Source organism: Pelmatolapia mariae, linkage group LG3_W (genome assembly GCF_036321145.2).
Source record: "Pelmatolapia mariae isolate MD_Pm_ZW linkage group LG3_W, Pm_UMD_F_2, whole genome shotgun sequence".
Lineage (NCBI taxonomy): Eukaryota > Metazoa > Chordata > Actinopteri > Cichliformes > Cichlidae > Pelmatolapia > Pelmatolapia mariae.
In genome coordinates this window covers 5,324,216-5,337,046 of record NC_086229.1, presented here as the reverse complement: position 1 = coordinate 5,337,046, position 12,831 = coordinate 5,324,216, and the positions used below count along the sequence as shown (strand labels likewise).

Below are 12,831 nucleotides of genomic sequence, written 5' to 3'. Positions count from 1 at the left end.
ACTCAACGAGCTCATTAAGCAGGTTCAGGAAAATAATTGGAATTTTCCAAACACAGAGGTCCTGCTGGGATTTTTGTACCCAGTGTGCACTCTAATGTTTATACTTTGAAATATACTAATTTTTTTTAAAGAGGGATTTAGTTGCAGCAGACAGATTCTGAACTTCAACTCATGAGATACTTGTACATGTTTCTAAAGTAGAATCATTGTCACAATGACTTTAAACTGTCTTTGCACTGCAATTTGTTGGTGTTCATACGATATGATCATATGTGTGTCCTCATTAGGAAAAATATCTGTGTTTGTTTGTGAGGCTGTAGTATATGTGTTTATTTTGTTTAATGGTGATTTTGAAACAACATCAGGTTATTTAATGGAGACGTGTGAAAATAGTGTGACAGGTACTGCAGCAAAATACTGCGGTGAGTAATTACGAAACATTCCTACTTACTTTAAAGAAAAATAGCCTAGAATATTTAAGAAATTACTTTCTCTTTGAATAACTACCCAAACACAGCATGTGAACTTAATCCTGACTTAGACTCACTCTGAGCAGTCAGACGGCATATTTCTGGAGTGAACACATGAAGGTGCGGCCCAGACGCACACACACACACACACACACTGAGGGACAAGAACTTTCAAGACTCTGAAATCTTTTATTTGTTACTAATTGCTACAGTCAGTGTAACAATAAGAATTTTATTTTACATTTTTTAAAATTAAATCCTAACAACTGTAATCGTTCTCTCAGGTCAGCAGACCTGATGTTTGTGCTTGTCCGAAAGACGTAACGTAAGCTCTGACAGATTTTACTTATGTGCTGCAAAAATTGTAGAATGACTTGCTGTTGATGCCTGGCTCCTACACTCATTTAAAAACACACTTTTACTTTACAAATTTGAACCTACAAGAGATATAGCCTTTTATTGTTGGGCTTCTATAACTGTTGTGTATCTGTATATCAGACTAAAGACACTGAATGTGTCCTGAGCTCAGCTGAAGAGACTCTGAGCTCCAAGCCTTTATATTTACAGGGACAGCAGGAGATAGAGAGCAGATGTTTTTGGTGAATATTTCTTACAGATGTGTCTTAGATAAAGATTGGACATGTCAGCTTCGGACATGTGCATAAAATACCGCGCCAAAAACTGTTGGCTCTGTTCCAACAAGAAGTATTGTTACAAAACACACAGCTGACACGACACAGGTTAGTATAGTTCAAGAAAACAAAACTCAAAAGTAAAACTAGACATGAAAAAGACCTTTATTGCGAACTGAAATTCAAATGAAAACTAAACTTTTAAAAGGGATTACAACTAAATAAACTAACTAAAATCAAATTATTGGGGAAATATCCTCAGTGTCACACTCTCTTCATTTGGCTTAGAAATATAAATCAAGAATTGCCTTATGAGGGTTTGATAGGCATAATTATTTAGACTGAGGGTCACTTCTATCAAAAGTTTCTGTGTTTTTTAATTATAAAATCTGTACTGATTTGCATTTATTAAGCCTCTAACACAAGAGCTCCAAGAGCTTGACTCCATGTTCCTGGAAGCAGATGAGTACAGATTTGTTGAATACTGATTGGTTGACAAGCTGATTGGAATAGGTAAGGGAAAGCTGAGTTGAGTGAGAGCTTGGAAAAAAAACTTGAAAGATTAAAAAAAAAAAAGTTGAAAAGCTCAGACAGGCTGTTGTTTCAAACACACTGTTTTTTACTTTAGCTCTTTGTATGTTGGGTCTGCAGGGTTCAACAGCACAACCAAGACTGGTCTACAGACCAGTTGTACCACATACTTTGCTGGCAGAGAGTTCTGGTTTCAGATGGAGGCAGTGAACAGACTGTAAACATGCTCTATTATTGACTAAGATAATTTACAAATGGTTACATATCTGCCAAAATGTTAATTTACTCTTCTCAGCTTCAGGGTCTTTATGTTCACAGAGGCAGCAGATAGAGGGAATTCATAAAGTATTGTTTAAAACAAACATTCAGCCTCTATTCAGCATGTCAGCCTCTGTTAAAAATACTGCGACACAAACTGGTGGCTCTGCTCCAACAGACTGTAAAGACCAAAACTAAAAGGAAATAAAACAGGTTTTGCATTTCTCAGACTGGCTGAACAAAAATACTATAACTTACATCTGACACTGAGGTGTCTGTGACTCTGACTCTTTTGCCCTGTTGGGTTAAAATACCAGAAACATGTCAGACTTCATTCTGAGATTCATAACCAGAACATGTCTGTTAGTTTTCATTTGGATCTGAAAGCTAAAATCAGATTTCACACCAGTTAACTGAAATACCAGCTTAAATTTTTCAAGATCACAGACACAAATGCCAAAAACTGCTGCTGATGTTGAAGTGTGTTCTCAACATCAGAGAAAAGAAAACTCTTCAACAAGTTTTCATGTTAGTGTCTGTAGCATGGAAAAGCACTAATTCAGTTCACCAACTAGGTTCAGGGAAATGACTGGAAGATTTTCCAAACAGAGACATCCAACAACAAAAGAGGAAATCTGTTTCTTTTCTTTCTTCTTTGTTAATTATCTGACTCTCCACAGCAGCAGGTGGAGGAGATGGTGTCTCCATCAGCAGACTTTGTCTGTAAAACCAGAGAATCTTAAAGGGTGGGACTTTCAGACAGAGGATGAACTGAGTTAAATTATTTCTAGTAAAGAATAAAACTCACTATAAGAGATTATTTTTAGATAATATTATTTTAAAATAACATTGACAAAAGACTGTATAGACTAAACAAACTATGCTTAATTAATAATCAAAAAGTGAAAATAAATGCACACTCAAATATAAAACAAACATTAATTAAAAATTGACAAAAACATAAGTAAATTTGACAGTTTGCAGAATAAAGCCAAAGGCAACAATAGCCTGCTCAGCTGGAACTGGAAATCAGTGAGAATGAACAGGTTTTTTTGAAAGACTTTTTAAATTATTGACAGATTGTGTAGCTCCTATGTGAAAGTAAAAGAGAAAGAATGTGAAAGAATATCTATCTATCTCTCGCTCTCTCTCTCTCTCTCTCTCTCTCTCCATATATATATATATATATATATATATATATACATACATACACATATATATGAATGAATGAATGGTTTGTGTTTCCTCTGCAGGTAGAAAGTGTGTGTGAGCTGAATTGAGCAGCATGGATCAGTGTGAGGACAGAGAGGAGGGAGTCCCTCCCTCTAAAAGCACTCTGTGTGGGGAACATGAGAGCCAGACCAAAGCTCAGAGGTGAGATGACCATCTCTAACTGTCCATGACTCTTCTCCATGTCACAGCTCAGCACTTACATCACTGCTCCATCATTATTCACAGGAACCCACCTGGACCTCCACCCAGCTCTGTGTCCTTAAAGAGTGACGGGTCAAAGGGAGTTGGTGAAGATTTTAAAGCAGGCCTCTGTCCTTCTGCAGAGAGGTAACTCAAACCGAGTGATTTATGGCCCCAATAAATTATACATGAGCTCAGGAAGTAATAAAGGAAGTAATAAAAATATGATATTCATAAAAATTATGATATTCATCCAAATATGTTAGTTCATAGCTCATTATCCCCCTCCAAAAAATAAAAAAAAAAATAAAAAAAATGATTATTAAAAGGTTTTTATATCAAATAGCATTCTTTTATTTTGAATGCATTAAGAAGTTTTTACTTTTTATGCGTAAAAAACACCATCTGGTGATTTTTCAGTGCTTGTGCCTTTTAGTGTCTGTGCGCGTGCCTCTCTCTGGGCCCGTGCTTGTGAGTGTGTGAAAATGTGTTAAACCAGGTCGTACTTGCGTCTGTAAAGCAAACGGGCTCTCAATATCCTGTTTATATATCTCTCCGTAATAATGGTTCCTTGCATTGCCAGGCTTTTCAAAATGCATTTGTAGCTCATTCCCAGCCTAAAATAAAACCCAATCATACTGTCTTTATACATGGTGCATAGGTTTAGCCCACTCCTATGCCTATGGTTCTACGCAACTGTCCAGGAATCAATATGATGTGCGCACGTCATCTATTTTGTTGACACAAATGCGTAATTCGTTGCCACATTATACTATATTCATGCCCGCAAATTAGCATTTCGTGGCCACAAATAAGTATTTCGTGGGCTCGTTATACTATTTTGAGGGCACAAAGTAGTATTTTGTGGCCACAATTCATTTATTTTTTGGACCATGTCATCAGAGGGGCTCCGTGGAAATCAGATAAGATAGCAAAATTAAAGCCATTTCTTTACACATATAGATTTTAAATTTGAAATATTCAAATTGTTACTTGCTTATGTTTACACAAATTGTCAGAAATATCGACTGTCATGACCAAATGTTTCGTCAGAAATTGAAAAATAATTTTTCCTTATTTATTGGATTAACCCTCTTGGGTCCAGAGTATTGCTAGCCTCATTTTTTGACCACTTTTGGTTTCAGGATAAGGAGGCACTCACACAAGCCCCCACTATCCACAATTTTGTAGTTTCTGTTTTTGTTGTTGTTTTTAATTAGTTTTCAGTTGTTCATAAAAGAAAGCTGATTACATCCACTCATCTCTGATGTTGCAATATAGCCACCAGGCTGCACTAACCTTGCACAGGTCTGAGTCACTGCATGGCTTTGTGCTCTTTGTCTGCTTACACAATAATTGGTGTAGCAAAAGAAAGACTTTTTTCCAACATCGGTCCTGATTTAAAAGCACTTTAAGTGCTCAGTTAGTGCTTATCCCAAGCCTTTGTGTCAGACAGGGTGCCATCAGAGCTCCATGCATTTTATTTTTCTTGAAAAATCCAGAGAACTAGCATAAGGTTTTAATGTTTTGTTGTATTATTCTGACTGCTTGATTCCTCCACAGAGTGGACCAGCAGAGCTCAGAGATTCCCGGTGGTCAGTCTCCCCAGCAGCATCAAACACACCTGGACTCCATATTTATGGTCTGTACATGTACAACAACAATTTTTACATCTATTCGGTTCACAGTCATCTCCATGCTGCAATATGGAGCAATTTGTTCTTTGAAATGACTGTTAGTGGTCAGAATGGATGTTGTAAGGTAGCTTTAAAGACAGGGACTTTAAAGACATTAATGTTGTGAATGTTCTGCAATAGTGTGCCCCAAAGACAAGTGGCCAATGAGCTGAAAGCTCCATAATCCATAATGATCAGGTGAGCAGATGGTAAAATAACAGTAGAAGAGGAAGAGGATTTCAAAGGGCAGGAAGGTGTGTGAATATGCAGAACATCAGAGAGATGTAGAAGGGTGATGTTATGCAGGGACTTGAACGTAAGAAACAGATGGCGCTGGTATTGCAGTGAGATGGCGCTGGAGTGGAGGCAGCCTTTCCAAGTAGCTCTGCAACACCACACCTTTTCTTAACTTTTAACTTTTTTTAGACTAGGCCAGGGGTCGGCAACCTTTAACACCGAAAGAGCCATTTGGACCCGGTTTCCACGCAAAAGAAAACACTGGGAGCCGCAAATACTTTTTGACAAATACTTTTTCTACTTAAAAATAGTGATCCGAGATGGATAATGCACTTTTTAAAACTTCTGGAACCAGCTCCTTCATGTATTCGAGAGCTGAGCTGCTGGCATTAAGAACAAAGGAACAGACCGGCATGCGACACAATCGGCTGAGATAAAGAGGAGCTACAGAGGCTGCAAGGCTGGAGCGAGGAAAGCGGATCACCGGAGGCGATTCAAACCATCAATCCCGACAGTGATAATGGGCAACGTGAACTCGCTGTAGAATAAAATGGATGAACTGTGTGCTCTGAACAACCACCAACTATACCATGAGTGCAGTTTGTTTATCTTCACAGAAACGTGGCTAACCAAGCTAACGCCACAGGCTAACGTAGACCTATGCTGTTTCACATCCATGAGAGCCGATAGGGACACGCAGGCCAGCGGAAAAAGCAGAGGTGGGGGACTCATTGTCTACTTTAACAACAGATTCTGTAACCCTGGACGCGTCTCCATTAAAGTATCGGTATGCTGTCCAAACCTGGAGCTGCTAGCTGTTAGCTTGCGGCCATATTATCTACCTCGGGAGTTTAGTCATGTGATCTGTGTGTGTGTTTACATCCCTCCGAGGGCCGACGCAGCAGCTGCCTGTGAGGAAATACATACAGTTACAGCAAGACTTCAGACACAAAACCCAGAGGCTTTCATTATTATATCTGGAGACTTTAATCATGCCACACTGGATTCTACTCTGGCTTCTTTTCACCACTTTGTAAATTGTCCCACAAGGAGCAACAGGACAATTGACGTACCTTCTGTATGCCAATATGAGAGATGCATACAGAGCCACCCCGCTCCCCCCACTAGGGATGTCAGACCACAACCTGGTTTATCTACAGCCACAATACACACCCCTCGTCCAAAGGCAGCCTGTCACAACACGCTCCATCAGGAGATGGACCCCAGAAAAGGAGGATGCTCTGAGAGACTGCTATGACACCACAGACTGGGATGTGCTTCTGAGCCCACATGGTGAGGACATAGAGGGGGCGACACCAGAGGTGTGGACTCGAGTCACATGACTTGGACTCGAGTCAGACTCGAGTCATTAATTTTATGACTTTAGACTTGACTTGAAAAAAGGTTGTAAGACTTGTGACTTGACTTGGACTTTTACACCAGTGACTTGGTACTTGAATTGGACTTGAACCTGTTTACTTGAAAAGACTTGATATTTTAGCCAAATCTAAAATTTAACATACATATTATATAAAAAGTGCGGACCATTAATTCACTTTATTCATTCATTCATTCTTACCACACTCCGTATGTATGTGAGCGTGGGCTGTAGCACAGCCAATCAGATTAACCAGATTTGAAAAAAACAAAAACAAAAACGCTCGAGCCAAAAATGCTTCCAAGAGTAATTTCTTTCGGGTACATAAACTACGAAGTAGTCAACAAAAAGCGAAATGCAATATGCAAAACATGCAAGAAGAGAATCACAGACGGAGATGGAACAACTTCCAACTTTGTCCGACATTTGAAGTTGCATAAAGAACGGTAGGTGGTGCTTTTTTTTTCTTTTTTTTTGCTACGATGAAATAGCTGATAGCTGACTTAGCTAACTTCATCTTATTAGCAAATGTTCTCCGGGCTACGTTGATGATACTCTTTGGCTTTAACAGGTATGATATGTTTGTCATGCTATTTTAAATCCGGTCCTGCAAGCGCATCCAAGAATAACATGCAACTTGTTAGCTCAGAATTGTCGGTGAATGGTGAGCAGGGTCCGTTTCAGAAAGTGGGTTCTGTAGCTGTACTCAGGGAAGAGAGTTTCTCCGTCTCCTCCCCATCATTAACCCCGTAGATTTAACCCAGTTTAGACTGACAAATATTTATTTTACCATCACATCACAATTCAAAATCACTGTGTTTAATTTGCAATTAGTGAATGGTCGTGTTCAACTTTTGCATGTCTGAGCCAGGGAATTTTTTTTTGGTTAGAAAATCTTGCCCACCTCAGTGTGTAATTGAGTAGTCCTGCTATACATGGCCTTTTTCTTCTGTCATTTATGTCAATACATCAACTAAAATACTTTGATCTTATGTTATTAGCTGTTGTTTATTTGCAAAGGTTATTCTCAACAGGGATGCTAGACAAAAACGGCGTTTTCTACAGACAGCCTAACATACGCTCTCCACTAGCGAGTGAAAAAAGAAAAAACACCCCTTCCCTGTTGGTGTTAGAGTTTACCATGTCAGCCAATCAAAAAAATGATAAGGCAACATGTGACATTTGGTTGTTTAGGGAGAAGGGGAAGTTTTTAGGAGTGACACCCGCGACGGAAAGCGGGCGAGCGAAAGAAAGAGAGAGAGAGAGTTTTCATATGCGAGACATTAGTGGCGTTTAGCGTGTTTGGAGGCTGTAGTTAGTTTGTTGTGTAGTTATTGTTTTGTATTGTGTGTCAGTTAGACTGCTGAATTTCATATTTGATCTAAAAAAGCTGTCAAAGGCAGATTCCAGTGTAAACGCTGTCTCCACATAGAAAACTGGACGGTTGCACCTCCAGTTGTCAGACCTGCAGGGTTTAGGCCTGTGGTGTTCTCCTCTGTCTTATACTGAACACAAACTACATTTTTTGGACTGGCACAAATAATTTGTGTGCCTTCTTATTTGATGCAGCACACCTGATTGTTCTGTAAATGGATTTAAATGGTTATATAAAAAACGCCTGAGGCCTTGGCTGCATTTTTAGGTAAATAGTACCATATAACTTTGTTGTTTGCAAAACTTGTGCATAATTTTTAGAAATGTACAATTTCTATTTGCATTTCAAGTTATGAAAATGATTCGTTAAACATGTTTGTGGGTTTTACAGTAAAAGATATAACTTTTTTCTACTCGGATTCTGAATTTTTTGTCTGAATTTAGATCAACTCTGCTAATATAGTATACCAAAATGAAAAAAATAACTCAAATTTCAGATATTTGAGGTTGTGCTGTAAATAATGATACCAAACAAGGCAAGAAAAACATATTTTAAAAGTGAAATACAGAGGTAAAATCAAAAGTAGTCAAGAATGGCCAATTATACCCGGGACCCCAGAGGGTTAAAAAAAGACTTGAAAGGACTTGAAATTCAAAGTTTCGGACTTGGACTTGACTTGAAAGTTGTCTGTCTTGACTTACGACTTGACTCTGACTTGCTTGACTTTACTTGAGACTTGACTTGTGACTTGAGGATAAAGACTTGGGACTTACTTGAGACTTGCAAAACAATGACTTGGTCCCACCTCTGGGCGACACACTGTCTGACAGACTACCTCAACTTTTGTGTGGACACAGTCGCCCCTGCTAAGACAGTACGGTGTTATCCTAATAACAAACCGTGGGTAACACAGGAAGTCAAAGCTGTCCTCAACATGAAAAAGAAGGCTTTCAGGAGCAAAGTGAAGGAGGAGATGAAAGCAGCACAGCAGGAGGTGAAACGCTGCCTGAGGGAAGCAAAGGACACCTACAGGAGGAAGGTGGAGCAGAAGTTGGAGAGGAACAATATGAGGGAGGTCTGGAATGGTGTGAAAACCATCACAGGCCACAACACCAAGAACAGCACAGCAGGGGGGACTGTGGAGAAGGCAAACAAACTCAACTACTTGTTCAACAGGTTCGACTGGGGAGAGTGCCCGCCCTATGGAAGACATCCTGCATCGTCCCGGTCCCCAAAAGGAACCGCCCAATGAGCTGAATGACTTCCGACTGGTGGCACTGAGGTTCAAGGATGAGATTTTAAAGTTACTCAAAGATCCATAAGAAAAACGAGTATAGAGAATCTTATCTGCTGTATTTTTCTTCCCTTCAGGTACAGCATTAAACTCGAGCTCTATTTCTCTGCATCACGTTTTGCAGTCTATACACTGAAGTGTCCCTTAGGCCATCAGGAGTCCTTTGTCTTATTAGCCATTTAGCTGAATCAAGAAAAAACTTTTTTATCAGGGAAAATATCCTGTTTAATTACATCTCGTTTCCCTTTGGTTGCTTCCAAAAAATTCTGATCATCAGGAATCTAAGAGTCAAATACCTCTCTATCACTATCAGAATCAGATAACACATCTCACTCACTCTCTTTTCCAGCCTTTTCTTTTACCTGCATCTTTTTTGGCTTTATCCCGTTAGTCTTTAGTTTTCTTTTGGTGTTTGGCATCTTAAAAATGCTTTCATCATCACTGAACAAATTTATTCACTATGGGCTATTTCATCTACATCCATTCCTTCCACTCCTTCTTATGTAGTTGCTTGGTGCTTGCTAACTTCCTCACACACTTCAGCAGAAGCAGAAGTAGAGAAAACCTCACTGTTTTCCTGGCTTCTAAGTATTTCACACGCTGAAACCTTGGACTTGTTTTCCTCTCCTACATTAACTGCTGGAGCTCCTTCCTCTGTGTTATCTTCAGAAATACCTTTCCCCTCCTTATCTGTAGAAAAGCCTGCCAAGCTTTCTCCTGAAGCCCAGACCCCTGCGTTTTCAGAATCTTGCACAATTTCAGCCTCTTTTTGCGTCTTCTCAGGACAATTACAGACTGAATGCCCTTCCTTACTCATGGTTTCTGTTGTTGCAAAAATTGTGTAGTCAAACCAATTAACCTTAAATTTCATCACTAATTTTAGCTCCTCATTCTCATTGTTTGAAATCGTATGCACCTATCTTTGAAATGAAACTGCATGCCTCAACTTTGCTGATTTGGACCCAGAGGGGAGCATTACCATTGCTGACACAATCTGACCGTGCCATTTCAGCAATACATCATTGCTGATTAAAGTTGGTAAATTAGACAGAATGATCTTCTTTGCCAAGTTCATTAGGGAAAGGCCGTAGTAACTATATTTCTCAAAACAACTCCCTTCTCAACTACACTATTCACTTTGTCAATAGAATCAAAAAACATAACAACTGCATTTTTCATCCTTGATGCTGCCTTCACACTTTCACACCCAAAAACTTCTCCTACAGCCAAACCACACTACTCAACCAAAAAATCAGTGCCAACCAGTATTCTAATACCATGCCAATGGGAAAGGCTGCGAAAGCCTTCCATCTCATGATTCCTTCTGGCCATCCAACCAAGCTAACTGCTCAATGCTGTACCAAAAAGAAACATCAGTGAAAGAGAATTGTGTAACAGAACAATAAAGTGAATTACCAGTGTAAAAATCAAAGTTCTAAACTGTAGGAACACTCACATTGTATGAATATCTTTTTATTTTATTTTTTTAGAGCAGACAACATTTGAAATTTATTGGGGGAGATTGTGGTACTGCATATAATTAAAGTGGTTCCATTAGGCCTAGCTACACCTATACCATTTGTTTGTAACTTTTTTTTTCACCCAACAGCTAGTCAAGATTTAGGGGCTATTGGGTCAATAAAATTATAAATGCATTATGAAGTATTGTGTTCCAGATGCTTGAGGACAGAATCATCACTTTTGTGAAGAACGAGCTGAAGAACATTCAGAGAGACCTCAGGATAGAGGGCCTAGAATGCTTGAAGCGCCAGTGTGAGGATGAGGATGTATTACAGGGTGAGGATGAAGAGCAGAGTGAGAGCAGCAGAGAAGCATTTGCAAAGATCACAGTGGACTTCCTGAAGAGAATGAAGCAGAAGGAGTTGGCTGAGTGCCTGCAGAGCAGTGAGAACATTTCTCTAAATATTTATGCTGCTGGATAAATCAAACCTTTACTAAGGACTACAGAAATGAACAAAATTACATTCAAAATATGTGCACTTAGAAATCACTTATATCGTTTGATATATTTTCATTATTGTTTTTTTAGGAACCATGCCAAAACACTTCCAATGGTGTCACTCTATACTTAAATGTAAACTGCAGAAGAAGTTCCAGTGTGTGTTTGAGGGCATCGCTAAAGCAGGAAACCCAACCCTTCTGAATCAGATCTACACAGAGCTCTATATCACAGAGGGAGGAACTGCAGAGGTCAATGATGAACATGAGGTCAGACAGATTGAAACAGTATCCAGGAAACCAGACAATCTAGAAACAACAATCAGACAAGAAGACATCTTTAAAGCCTCACCTGGAAGAGATGAACCAATCAGAACAGTGCTGACAAAGGGAGTGGCTGGCATTGGGAAAACAGTCTTAACACAGAAATACACCCTGGACTGGGCTGAAGACAAAGCCAACCAAGACATCCAGTTCATATTTCCATTCACTTTCAGAGAGCTGAATGTGCTGAAAGAGGAAAAGTTCAGCTTGGTGGAACTTGTTCATCACTTCTTTACTGAAACCAAAGAAGCAGGAATCTGCAGCTTTGAAGACTTCCAGGTTGTGTTCATCTTTGATGGTCTGGATGAGTGTCGACTTCCTCTGGACTTCCACAAAACTACAATCCTCACTGACCCTAGAAAGTCCACCTCAGTGGATGTGCTGCTGATAAACCTCATCAGGGGGAAACTGCTTCCCTCTGCTCACCTCTGGATAACCACACGACCTGCAGCAGCCAATCAGATCCCTCCTGATTGTATTGACATTGTGACAGAGATCAGAGGGTTCACTGACCCACAGAAGGAGGAGTACTTCAGGAAGAGGTTTAGAGATAAGAAGCAGGCCAGAAGGATCATCTCCCACATCAAGACATCACGAAGCCTCCACATCATGTGCCACATCCCAGTCTTCTGCTGGATCACTGCTACAGTTCTGGAGGATGTGCTGGAAACCAGAGAGGGAGGACAGCTGCCCAAGACCCTGACTGAGATGTACATCCACTTCCTGGTGGTTCAGGCCAAAGTGAAGAAGGTCAAGTATGATGGAGGAGCTGAGACAGATTCACACTGGAGTCCAGAGAGCAGGAAGATGATTGAGTCTCTGGGAAAACTGGCTTTTGATCAGCTGCAGAAAGGAAACCTGATCTTCTATGAATCAGACCTGACAGAGTGTGGCATCGATATCACAGCAGCCTCAGTGTACTCAGGAGTGTTCACACAGATCTTTAAGGAGGAGAGAGGACTGTACCAGGACAAGGTGTTCTGCTTCATCCACCTGAGTGTTCAGGAGTTTCTGGCTGCTCTTCATGTGCATCAGACCTTCATCAACTCTGGAGTCAGTCTGCTGGAAGAACAACAAATAACCTCCAAGAAGTCTGAAACAACAGCATCTCCAAAGAAAGACTTCCACCAGAATGCTGTGGAAAAGGCCTTACAGAGTCCAAATGGACACCTGGACTTGTTCCTTCGCTTCCTCCTGGGTCTTTCACTGCAGACCAATCAGACTCTACTACGAGGTCTGCTGACACAGACAGGAAGTTGCTCACAGGCCAATCAGGAAACAGTC

At 40.1% G+C, this 12,831-nt stretch overlaps 1 protein-coding gene across 1 annotated transcript in view; it reads left to right on the top strand.

Moving 5' to 3' along the window:
- LOC134620251 (uncharacterized) overlaps positions 1-12,831 on the top strand; it is a 331,095-nt gene that overhangs the window by 305,354 nt on the left and 12,910 nt on the right. The window lies entirely within an intron of this gene.